A 13405-nucleotide genomic window follows, 5' to 3' on the forward strand; every position below is an offset into this window, starting at 1 on the left:
CGTTCTTCTTTTGCTTGTTGGGAGCTTTCCCGTGTAAATAGTTTTATTTCCTTTCTTTGGGGGTCGAGAGGAGAAGACCATGATGAAAATGTTGAGGGGCTCTTATATGCATTATTGTTAATTTAACCAAGAGCCCGTATTACCTTGTCTTCTCCTGTGTATTAAATGCTTGCAGATTCCAGCTTAGTCCAATGCACGTGCACTATTATTATTATCCACACCGTTCGGTCATGCAAGTGAAAGGCAGTAATGACGATATATGATGGACTGATTGAGATGAGAGAAGCTGGTATGAACTCGACCTATCTTGTTTTTGTAAATATGATTAGTTCATTGTTCCTGATTCAGCCTATTATGAATGAAACAGGTTTGCAATGACAGTTAAAGATTATAGTTGCTCATGCGATGCTTAATTTTCTAGGAGTTTATAATGGTTTATGTTAGAAGGGAGAGAGAGATTTGAAGGAAATATGCCCTAGAGGCAATAATAAAGTTATTATTTATTTCCTTATTTCATGATAAATGTTTATTATTCATGCTAAAATTGTATTAACCGGAAACATAATACATGTGTGAATACATAGACAAATAGAGTGTCACTAGTATGCCTCTACTTGACTAGCTCGTTGATCAAAGATGGTTAACTTTCCTAACCATAGACATGAGTTGTCATTTGATTAACGGGATCACATCATTAGAGAATGATGTGATTGACTTGACCCATTCCGTTAGCTTAGCATTTGATCATTTAGTATATTGCTATTGCTTTCTTCATGACTTATACATGTTCCTATGACTATGAGATTATGCAACTCCCAAATACCGGAGGAACACTTTGTGTGCTACCAAACGTCACAACGTAACTGGGTGATTATAAAGGTGCTCTACAGGTGTCTCCGATGGTACTTGTTGAGTTGGCATAGATCAAGATTAGGATTTGTCACTCCGATTGTCGGAGAGGTATCTCTGGGCCCTCTCGGTAATGCACATCACTATAAGCCTTGCAAGCAATGTGACTAGTGAGTTAGTTGCGGGACGATGCATTACGAAACGAGTAAAGAGACTTGCCGGTAACGAGATTGAACTAGGTATTGAGATACCGACGATCGAATCTCGGACAAGTAACATACCGATGACAAAGGGAACAACGTATGTTGTTATGCGGTTTAACCGATAAAGATCTTCGTAGAATATGTAGGAGCCAATATGAGCATCCAGGTTCCGCTATTGGTTATTGACCGGAGATGTGTCTCGGTCATGTCTACATAGTTCTCGAACCCGTAGGGTCCGCACGCTTAACGTTCGGTGACGATTTGTATTATGAGTTTATGTGTTTTTATGTACCGAAGGTAGTTTGGAGTCCCGGATGAGATCGGGGACATGACGAGGAGTCTCGAAATGGTCGAGATGTAAAGATCGATATATTGGACGACTATATTCGAACATCGGAAAGGTTCCGAGTGATTCGGATATTTTTCAGAGTACCGGAGAGTTACGGCAATTCGTATTGGGCCTTAATGGGCCATACGGGAAAGGAGAGAAAGGCCTCAAAGGGTGGCCGCACCCCTCCCCATGGACTGGTCCGAATTGGACTAGGGAGGGGGGCGCCCCTTCCTTCCTTCTCCTTCTCCCTTCCCTTTTTCCTATTCCATGTGGGAGGTGGAATCCTACTAGGACTAGGGAGTCCTAGTAGGACTCCACACTTGGGCGCGCCCTATGAGGTCCGGCCTCCTCCTCCCTCCATCCTTTATATACGTGGCCAGGGGGCACCCCATAGACACACAAGTTGATCAGTTGATCTTTTAGCCGTGTGCGGTGCCCCCCTCCACAACAATCCACCTCGGTCATATCATAGCGGTGCTTAGGCGAAGCCCTGCATCGGTAGCATCATCATCACCGTCATCACGCCGTAGTGCTGACGGAACTCTCCCTTGAAGCTCTACTGGATCGGAGATCGTGGGACGTCACCGAGCTGAACGTGTGCTGAACTTGGAGGTGCCTTGCGTTCGGTACTTGGATCGGTCGGATCGTGAAGACGTACGACTACATCAACTGCGTTCTCATAACGCTTCCTCTTACGGTCTACAAGGGTACGTGGACAACACTCTCCCCTCTCGTTGCTATGCATCACCATGATCTTGCGTGTGCGTAGGAAATGTTTTGAAATTACTACGTTCCCCAACAGTGGCATCCGAGCCAGGTTTATGCGTAGATGTTATATGCACGAGTAGAACACAAGTGAGTTGTGGGCGATAAAAGTCATACTGCTTACCAGCATGTCATACTTTGATTCGGCGGTATTGTTGGATGAAGCGGCCCGGACCGACATTACGCGTACGCTTACGCGAGACTGGTTCTACCGACGTGCTTCGCACACAGGTGGCTGGCGGGGGTCAGTTTCTCCAACTTTAGTTGAATCGAGTATGGCTACGCCCGGTCCTTGTGAAGGTTAAAACAACACATACTTGACGAAATATCGTTGTGGTTTTGATGCGTAGGTAAGAACGGTTCTTGCTCAGCCCGTAGCAGCCACGTAAAACTTGCAACAACAAAGTAGAGGACGTCTAACTTGTTTTTGCAGGGCATGTTGTGATGTGATATGGTCAAGACATGATGCTAAATTTTATTGTATGAGATGATCATGTTTTGTAACCGAGTTATCGGCAACTGGCAGGAGCCATATGGTTGTCGCTTTATTGTATGAAATGCAATCACCATGTAATTGCTTTACTTTATCGCTAAGCGGTAGCGATAGTCGTAGAAGCAATAGTTGGCGAGACGACAATGATGCTAAGATGGATATCAAGGTGTCGCGCCGATGACGATGGTGATCATGACGGTGCTTTGGAGATGGAGATCAAAGGCACAAGATGATGATGGCCATATCATATCACTTATATTGATTGCATGTGATGTTTATCTTTAATACATCTTATTTTGCTTAGTTCGGCGGTAGCTTGATAAGATGATCTCTCACTAAAGTTCAAGGTATAAGTGTTCTCCCTGAGTATGCACCATTGCGACAGTTCGTCGTGCCGAGACACCACATGATGATCGGGTGTGATAGCTCTACGTTCACATACAACGGGTGCAAGCCAGTTTTGCACACGCAGAATACTCGGGTTAAACTTGATGAGCCTAGCATATGCAGATATGGCCTCGGAACACTGGAGACCGAAAGGTCGAGCGTGAATCATATAGTAGATATGATCAACATAGTGATGTTCACCATTGAAAACTACTCCATCTCACGTGATGATCGGACATGGTTTAGTTGATTTGGATCACGTGATCATTTAGATGACTAGAGGGATGTCTATCTAAGTGGGAGTTCTTAAGTAATATGATTAATTGAACTTTAATTTATCATGAACTTAGTCCTGATAGTATTAGCATATCTATGTTGTAGATCAATAGCTCGCGTTTAGCTCCCCTGTTTTTTTATATGTTCCTAGAGAAAACTAAGTTGAAAGATGTCAGTAGCAATGATGCGGATTGGATCCGTGATCTGAGGATTATCCTCATTGCTGCACAGGAGAATTATGTCCTTGATGCACCGCTATGTGACAGACTAATTGCAGGAGTAAATGCAGACGTTATGAACGTTTGGCAAGCTCGATATAATGACTATTTGATAGTTTAGTGCACCATGCTTTACGGCTTAGAATCGGGGCTTCAAAGACGTTTTTGAAACGCCACGGAGCATATGAGATGTTTCAAGAGTTGAAATTAGTATTTCCAACTCATTCCCATGTCGAAAGGTATGAGACCTTTGACAAGTACTTTGCCTACAAGATGGAGGAGAATTGCTCAGCTAGTGAGCATGTGCTCAGAATGTCTGAGTACTACAATCACTTGAATCAAGTGGGAGTTAATCTTCCAGATAAGATAGTGATTGACAAAGTTCTCTAGTCACTATCACCAAGTTACTAGAACTTCGTGATGAACTATAATATGCAAGGGATAATGGAAACGATTCCCGAGCTCTTCGTGATGCTAAAGGCTGCGGAGGTAGAAATCAAGAAGGAGCATCAAGTGTTGATGGTCAACAAGACCACCAGTTTCAAGTAAAAGGGTAAAGGGAAGAAGAAGGGGTACTTCAAGAAGAACGGCAAAAAAGTTGCTGCTCGGGAGAAGAAACCCAAGTCTGGACCTAAGCCTGAGACTGAGTGCTTCTACTTCAAAGGGACTGGCCACTGGAAGCGGAGCTGCCCCAAGTATTTGGCGGATAAGAAGGATGACAAAGTGAACAAAGGTATAGTTTATATACATGTTATTGATATGTGCTTTACTAGTGTTTATGGCAACCCCTCAGTGTTTGATACTAGTTCAGTTGCTAAGATTAGTAACTCGAAACGGGAGTTGCAGAATGAACAGAGACTAGTTAAGGGTGAAGTGACGATGTGTGTTGGAAGTGGTTCCAAGATTGATAAGATCATCATCGCACACTCCCTATACTTTCGGGATTAGTGTTGAACCTAAATAAATGTTATTTGGTGTTTGCGTTAAGCATGAATATGATTTGATCATGTTTATTGCAATACGGTTATGCATTTAAGTTAGAGAATAATTGTTGTTTTGTTTACATGAATAAAACCTTCTATGGTCATACACCCAATGAAAATGGTTTGTTGGATCTCGATCGTAGTGATACACATATTCATAATATTGAAGCCAAAAGATGCAAAGTTAATAATGATAGTGCAACTTATTTGTGGCACTGCCGTTTAGGTCATATTGGTGTAAAGCACATGAAGAATCTCCATGCTGATGGGATTTTGGAATCACTTGATTATGAATCACTTGATGCTTGCGAACCATGCCTTATGGGCAAGATGACTAAGACTCCGTTCTCCGGAACAATGGAGCGAGCAACTGACTTATTGGAAATAATACATACTGATGTATGCGATCCGATGAGTGTTGAGGCTCGCGGCGGGTATCGTTATTTTCTGACCTTCACAGATGATTTGAGCAGATATGGGTATATCTACTTGATGAAACATAAGTCTGAAACATTCGAAAAGTTCATATAATTTCAGAGTGAAGTGGAAAATCATCGTAACAAGAAAATAAAGTTTCTACGATCTGATCGTTGAGGAGAATATTTGAGTTATGAGTTTGGTCTTCATTTGAAACAATGCGGAATAGTTTCGTAACTCATGCCATCTAGAACACCACAGCGTAATGGTGTGTCCGAACATCGTAACCGTACTTTATTAGATATGGTGCAATCTATGATGTCTCTTACCGATTTACCACTATCGTTTTGGGGTTATGTATTAGAGACAGTTGCATTCACGTTAAATAGGGCACCATCTAAATCCGTTGAGACGACGCCTTATAAACTGTGGTTTGGCAAGAAACCAAAGTTGTCGTTTCTTAAAGTTTGGGGCTGCGATGCTTATGTGAAAAAGCTTCAACCTGATAAGCTCGAACCCAAATCGGAGAAATGTGTCTTCATAGGATACCCAAAGGAGACTGTTGGGTACACCTTCTATCACAGATCCGAAGGCAAGATCTTTGTTGCTAAGAATGGATCCTTTATAGAGAAGGAGTTTCTCTCGAAAGAAGTGAGTGGGAGGAAAGTAGAACTTGATGAGGTAACTGTACCTGCTCCCTTATTGGAAAGTAGTTCATCACAGAAATCTGTTCCTGTGACTCCTACACCAATTAGTGAGGAAGCTAATGATGATGATCATGTAACTTCAGATCAAGTTACTACCGAACGTAGTAGGTCAACCAGAGTGAGATCCGCACCAGAGTGGTACGGTAATCCTGTTCTGGAGGTCATGTTACTTGACCATGATGAACCTACGAACTTGAGGAAGCAGTGATGAGCCAGATTCCGCGAAATGGCTTGAGGCCATGAAATCTGAGATGGGATCCATGTATGAGAACAAAGTGTGGACTTTGGTTGACTTGCCCGATGATCGGCAAGCCATAGGAAATAAATGGATCTTCAAGAGGAAGACGGACGCTGATAGTAGTGTTACTATCTACAAAGCTAGACTTGTCGAAATGGTTTTGACAAAGTTCAAGGTGTTGACTACGATGAGATTTTCTCACTCGTAGCGATGCTTAAGTCTGTCCGAATCATGTTAGGAATTGCCGCATTTTATGAAATCTGGCAAATGGATAAACAAAACTGCATTCCTTAATGGATTTATTAAAGAAGAGTTGTATATGATGCAACCAGAAGGTTTTGTCAATCCTAAAGGTGCTAACAAAATATGCAAGCTCCAGCGATCCATCTATGGACTGGTGCTAGCATCTCGGAGTTGGAATATACGCTTTGATAAGTTGATCAAAGCATATAGTTTTATACATACTTGCGGTGAAGCCTGTATTTACAAGAAAGTGAGTGAGAGCACTACAGCATTTCTGATAAGTATATGTGAATGACATATTGTTGATCGGAAATAATGTAGAATTGTCTGGAAAGCATAAAGGGTTGTTTGAAAGGAGTTTTTCAAAGAGAGACCTCGGTGAAGCTGCTTACATATTGAGCATCAAGGTCTATTGAGATAGATCAAGACGCTTGATAAGTTTTTTCAATGAGTACATACCTTGACAAGTTTTTGAAGTAGTTCAAAATGGAACAGTCAAAGAAAGAGTTCTTGCCTGTGTTGCAAGGTGTGAAATTGAGTAAGACTCAAAGCCCGACCACGACAGAAGATAGAAAGAGAATGAAAAGTCATTCCCTATGCCTCAGCCATAGGTTCTATAAAGTATGCCATGCTGTGTACCAGATCTATTGTATACCCTACACTGAGTTTGGCAAGGGAGTACAATAGTGATCTAGGAGTAGATCACTGAACAGCGGTCAAAATTATCCTTAGTGGAATAAGGATATGTTTCTCGATTATGGAGGTGACAAAAGGTTCGTCGTAAAGGGTTACGTCGATGCAAGTTTTGACACTGATCCAGATGACTCTAAGTCTCAATCTGGATACATATTGAAAGTGGGAGCAATTAGCTAAAGTAGCTCCGTGCAGAGCATTGTAGACATAGAAATTTGCAAAATACATACGGATCTGAATTTGGTAGACCCATTGACTAAACTTCTCTCACAAGCAAAACGTGATCACACCTTAGTACTCTTTGGGTGTTAATCACATGGTGATGTGAACTAGATTATTGACTCTAGTAAACCCTTTGGGTGTTGGTCACATGACGATGTGAACTATGGATATTAATCACATGGTGATGTGAACTATTGGTGTTAAATCACATGGCGATGTGAACTAGATTATTGACTCTAGTGCAAGTGGGAGACTGAAGGAAATATGCCCTAGAGGCAATAATAAAGTTATTATTTATTTCCTTATTTCATGATAAATGTTTATTATTCATGCTAGAATTGTATTAACTGGAAACATAATACATGTGTGAATACATAGACAAACAGAGTGTCACTAGTATGCCTCTACTTGACTAGCTCGTTGATCAAAGATGGTCAAGTTTCGTAACCATAGACATGAGTTGTCATTTGATTAATGGGATCACATCATTAGAGAATGATGTGATTGACTTGACCCATTTCGTTAGCTTAGCATTTGATCGTTTAGTATATTACTATTGCTTTCTTCATGACTTATACATGTTCCTATGACTATGAGATTATGAAACTCCTGAAAACCGGAGGAACACTTTGTGTGCTACCAAACGTCACAACGTAACTAGGTGATTATAAAGGTGCTCTACAGGTGTCTCCGATGGTACTTGTTGAGTTGGCATAGATCAAGATTAGGATTTGTCACTCCGATTGTCAGAGAGGTATCTCTGGGCCCTCTCGGTAATGCACATCACTATAAGCCTTGCAAGCAATGTGACTAATGAGTTAGTTGCGAGACGATGCATTACGGAACGAGTAAAGAGACTTGCCGGTAACGAGATTGAACTAGGTATTCAGATACCGACGATCGAATCTCGGGCAAGTAACATGCCGATGACAAAGGGAACAACGTATGTTGTTATGCGGTTTGACCGATAAAGATCTTCGTAGAATATGTAGGAGCCAATATGTGCATCCAGGTTCCGCTATTGGTTATTGACCGGAGATGTGTCTCGGTCAAGTCTACATAGTTCTCGAACCCGCAGGGTCCGCACGCTTAACGTTCGGTGACGATTTGTATTATGAGTTTATGTGTTTTGATGTACCGAAGGTAGTTCGGAGTCCCGGATGAGATTGGGGACATGACGAGGAGTCTCGAAATGGTCGAGATGTAAAGATCAATATATTTGACGACTATATTCGGACATCGGAAAGGTTCCGAGTGATTCGGGTATTTTTCGGAGTACCGGAGAGTTACGGGAATTCATATTGGGCCTTAATGGGCCATACGGGAAAGGAGAGAAAGGCCTCACAGGGTGGCCGCACCTCTCCCCATGGACTTGTCCGAATTGGACTAGGGAGGGGGGCGCCCCCTTCCTTCCTTCTCCTTCTCCCTTCCCTTTTTCCTATTCCATGTGGGAGGTGGAATCCTACTAGGACTCCACACTTGGGCACGCCCTATGAGGGCCAGCCTCCTCCTCCCTCCATCCTTTATATACGTGGCCAGGGGGCACCCCATAGACACACAAGTTGATCAGTTGATCTTTTAGCCATGTGCGGTGCCCCCCTCCACCACAATCCACCTCGGTCATATCGTAGCGGTGCTTAGGCGAAGCCCTGCGTCGGTAGCATCATCATCACCGTCATCACGTCCTCGTGCTGACGAAACTCTCCCTCGAAGCTCTGCTGGATCGGAGATCGTGGGACGTCACCGAGTTGAACGTGTGCTGAACTCGGAGGTGCCGTGCGTTCGGTACTTGGATCGGTCAGGTCGTGATGACGTACGACTACATCAACCGCGTTCTCATAACGCTTCCGCTTACGGTCTACGAGGTTACATGGACAACACTCTCCCCTCTCGTTGCTATGCATCACCATGATCTTGCGTGTGCGTAGGATTTTTTTTGAAATTACTACGGTCCCCAACAAGATTTGGTGGAATTGTTCGTTGTATTGCTTGAGCCTCGTGGGCATATATATAGGAGTACATGATCTACTTGGAGTACAAGGCAAGCCAGAATATTTCCTAGTCTAACCTATGTTTCCTAATACAATCACGTTACTCAACAGTTTACCTTGTGTGCCAACATGCTATTAAAGTGGTTGTGATGTGGTATGATAGGGTGGTATCCTCCTTTGAACGATTTGAGTGGCTTGACTTGGCACATGTTCACGCATGTAGTTGAAACAAAATCAACATAGCCTCCACGATATTTATGTTCATGGTGAATTATATCCTACTCATGCTTGCACTAAGTGTTGATTAATTTTAATGCATGTTCATGACTGTTGTCGCTCTCTAGTTGGTCGCTTCCCAGTCTCTTTCTAGCCTTCACTTGTCTAAGCGGGAATACTGCTTGTGCATACACTTCCATAAACCCCAAAGTTATGCCATATGAGTCCACCATACCTTCCTATATGCGGTATCTACCTGCCGTTCCAAGTAAATTTGTATGTGCCATCTAAACCTTCAAATGAAATTCTGTTTTGTATGCTCGAATAGCTCATGTATCAACTAGGGCTGTTTGTATCTTCCATGCTAGGTGGGTTATTCTCACGAGGAGTGGACTCCGCTCCTCATTCACGAGAAAATGGCCGGTAACCGGGATGCCCAGTCCCATGCTCAAATCAAAATAATTGCAAACAAAACTCCCCCAGGACTGTTGTTAGTTGGAGGCACCCGTTGTTTCGGGCAAGCCATGGATTGATGCTTGTTGGTGGTGGGGGAGTATAAACATTACCATTCTATTTGGGAACCGCCTATAATGTGTGTAGCATGGAAGATATCGAGATCTCTTGGTTGTTATGTTGACAATGAAAGTATGCTGCTCAAAATATTATTTATTTCTATTTCAAAATCGAGCTTTGGCACCTCTACAAATCCCTGCTTCCCTCTGCAAAGGGCCTATCTATTTACTTTTATGTTGAGTCATCATCCTCTTATCAAAAAGCACCAGTTGGAGAGCACCGCTGTCATTTGCATGCATTACTATTAGTTTACATTGAGTATGACTGGATCTCTTTTACCATGAATTATAATGTTTAGTCAGTCCTTGATCTTCAGAGGTGCTCTGCATTTATGTTTTGCGGTCTCAGAAAGGGCTAGCGAGATACCATCTTGTTATATCATATTATGATTGTTTTGAGAAAGTGTTGTCATCCGAGATTTATTATTATTACTCGCTAGTTGATTATGCCATTGATATGAGTAAACATGAGACCTAAGTGTTATTGTGAATATGGTTAGTTCATAATCTTTGCTGAAAACTTGAATGCTGGCTTTACATATTTACAACAACAAGAGCATACCGAGTTTGTAAAAGTTTTTCTTTATCACTTTCAGTTTGTCAACTGAATTGCTTGAGGACAAGCAAATGTTAAGCTTGGGGGAGTTGATACGTCTCCATCGTATCTACTTTTCCAAACACTTTTGCCCTTGTTTTGGACTCTAACTTGCATGATTTGAATGGAACTAACCCGGATTGACGCTGTTTTCAGCAGAATTGCCATGGTGTTATTTTTGTGCAGAAATAAAAGTTCTCGGAATGACCTGAAACTTCACGAAGAATATTTTTGGAATTAATAAAAAATACTGGCGAAAGAATCAACAACAGGGGGCCCACACCCTGTCCACGAGTGTGGAGGGCGCGCCCCCTCCCTCGTGGGCCCCTTGAGGCTCCACCGACGTCAACTCCAACTCTATATATTCACGTTCAGGGAGAAAAAACCAGAGAGAAGGATTCATCGCGTTTTACGATATGGAGCCGCCGCCAAGCCCTAATCTCTCCCGGGAGGGCTGATCTGGAGTCCGTTCGGGGCTCCGGAGAGGGGAATCCGTCGTCCTCGTCATCATCAACCATCCTCCATCGCCAATTTCATGATGCTCACCGCCGTGCGTGAGTAATTCCATCGTAGGCTTGCTGGACGGTGATGGGTTGGATGAGATTTATCATATAATCGAGTTAGTTTTGTTAGGGTTTGGTCCCTAGTATCCATTATGTTCTGAGATTGATGTTTCTATGACTTTGCTATGCTTAATGCTTGTCACTAGGGCCCGAGTGCCATGATTTCAGATCTGAACCTATTATGTTTTCATGAATATATGTGAGTTCTTGATCCTATCTTGCAAGTCAATAGTCACCTACTATGTGTTATGATCCGGTAACCCCGAAGTGACAATAATCGGGACCACTCCCGGTGATGACCGTAGTTTGAGGAGTTCATGTATTCACTAAGTGTTAATGCTTTGGTCCGGTACTCTATTAAAAGGAGGCCTTAATATCCCTTAGTTTCCACTAGGACCCCGCTGCCACGGGAGGGTAGGACAAAAGATGTCATGCAAGTTCTTTTCCATAAGCACATATGACTATATTCGGAATACGTGCCTACATTACATTAATGAACTAGAGCTAGTTCTGTGTCACCCTATGTTATAACTATTGCATGAGGAATCGCATCCGACATAATTATCCATCATTGATCCAATGCCTACGAGCTTTTTCACATAATGATCTTTGCTTAGTTACTTTACCGTTGCCACTGTTACAATTACTACAAAACTGCTACTGTTACTTTTGCCACCATTACCGTTACTTCCATACTACTTTGCTACTAAATACTTTGCTGCAGATATTAAGTCTTCCAGGTGTGGTTGAATTGACAACTCAACTGCTAATACTTGAGAATATTCTTTGGCTCCCCTTGTGTCGAATCAATAAATTTGGGTTGAATACTCTACCCTCGAAAACTGTTGCGATCCCCTATACTTGTGGGTTATCAGTAGCCGTGCGAAGAACGCCATGGTCGGTGTCGAGTCGGGGGTCGCTGGTGTCGAGGTAGTCGCCGTGGAGCCGCGGAAGAAGAGCAGCGGCGGCGGCGGCCTAAGGTGGCGGCGGCGGTGCTCGAAGTAGGCGATAATGAACCCGACAGCGTGACGAAGACCGGCGCGGATGGTGACGTTCCCACACCAAGGGAGGCGGCGTGGCGCATATCACGTGGAAGTCAACGCGCGTGGACGGCGATGGACCGCGTGCCGCAGCCTTACGACCCGAAGGGGCGACGCAACAGTGGCGGGCTGGTCGGGGCGACGGCGGGGAAGACCTCAGGGCGGTTGCAGGGACTGTGTGCCACACTCGCTACGGCCCGACGGGGCGACGCAACGGCAATGTGAGGGTCGGTGCAGCCTCGGAGGCGGCCTGGAGCGGACGACCTCGATGCGGCGGTTGACCGCGGGCCGCGGCACTACGGCCCAAAGGGGCGACGCAGCGGCAGCGCGCGATGTGGTGCAACCACGGGAACAGCCTCAGGGCGGCGGTAGGGACCACGTGCCGCGATGCTACGGCCCGAAGGGGCGACGCAGTGGCGGCGCAGATCAGTGGCCACGGGGAGAACCATAGGGCGGCGGCGCTGCGGCCCGATGGGGTGACGCAGCGGCATCCCATTGCTCGATCGGTGGAGGGGCGCGCTGAACTCGGGGACAGGGTGGTGACGGCTGGCGTAGGTCGACGAGCGGACGACGGCCGTGAGGGGCCGCCTGTCGCATGAGGCCGCCGTGTCAGTGAAGAGGCCGGCCGGTCGCGCCGGTGTCGGAGTAGAGGCGCACGGTTGTCGACGGCGGCGGCGGGCGTTGCAAACCGGTCAAGCATAGATCGTAAAACCAAAAAGAAAAACGCCGATCAAAACGACCGGTGAGAGAGCGAAAAAAACAGAGCAAGGGCTCGGGAGAAAGACTCTCTAGGGCAGCCGGTCAACACGACCGACGGACGAATCCTATGTACGGCGGCGCGGCCCCCGGCGGCGGTCATGGAGGCTGATCGCCTCGGGGGCGGCGCGCGGGTGCGGAAGCGGCAACGACGGCTAGGGTTTAGAACCCGGAAACTGATACCATGTTAGAAAGGAGAGAGGGATATTGGTGGAATCGTTGTAGTATTGCTTGAGCCTCATGGGCATATATATAAGAGTACATGGTCAACTTGGAGTACAAGACAAGCCGGAACATATCCTAGTCTATCTCGTATTTCCTAACTAAACATAATACTCAACACTAGGGACATGTTGTTGTCTATGTATCCACACATATATTTGAGTTTCCGGTCAATACAATTGTAGCATGGATAATAAACGATTATCATGAACAAGGAAATATAATAATAACCACTTTATTATTGCCTCTAGGGCATATTTCCAACAGTCTCCCACTTGCACTAAAGTCAATAATCTAGTATTACATGGTAATGAATCTAACACCCATAGAGTTCTGGTGTTGATCATGTTTTTTCCGTGGAAGAGGTTTAGTCAACAGATCTGCAACATTCAGATTCATATGTACTTTGCAAATGTTTATGTCCT

Source organism: Aegilops tauschii, chromosome 1 (genome assembly GCF_002575655.3).
Source record: "Aegilops tauschii subsp. strangulata cultivar AL8/78 chromosome 1, Aet v6.0, whole genome shotgun sequence".
Taxonomy (NCBI): domain Eukaryota; kingdom Viridiplantae; phylum Streptophyta; class Magnoliopsida; order Poales; family Poaceae; genus Aegilops; species Aegilops tauschii.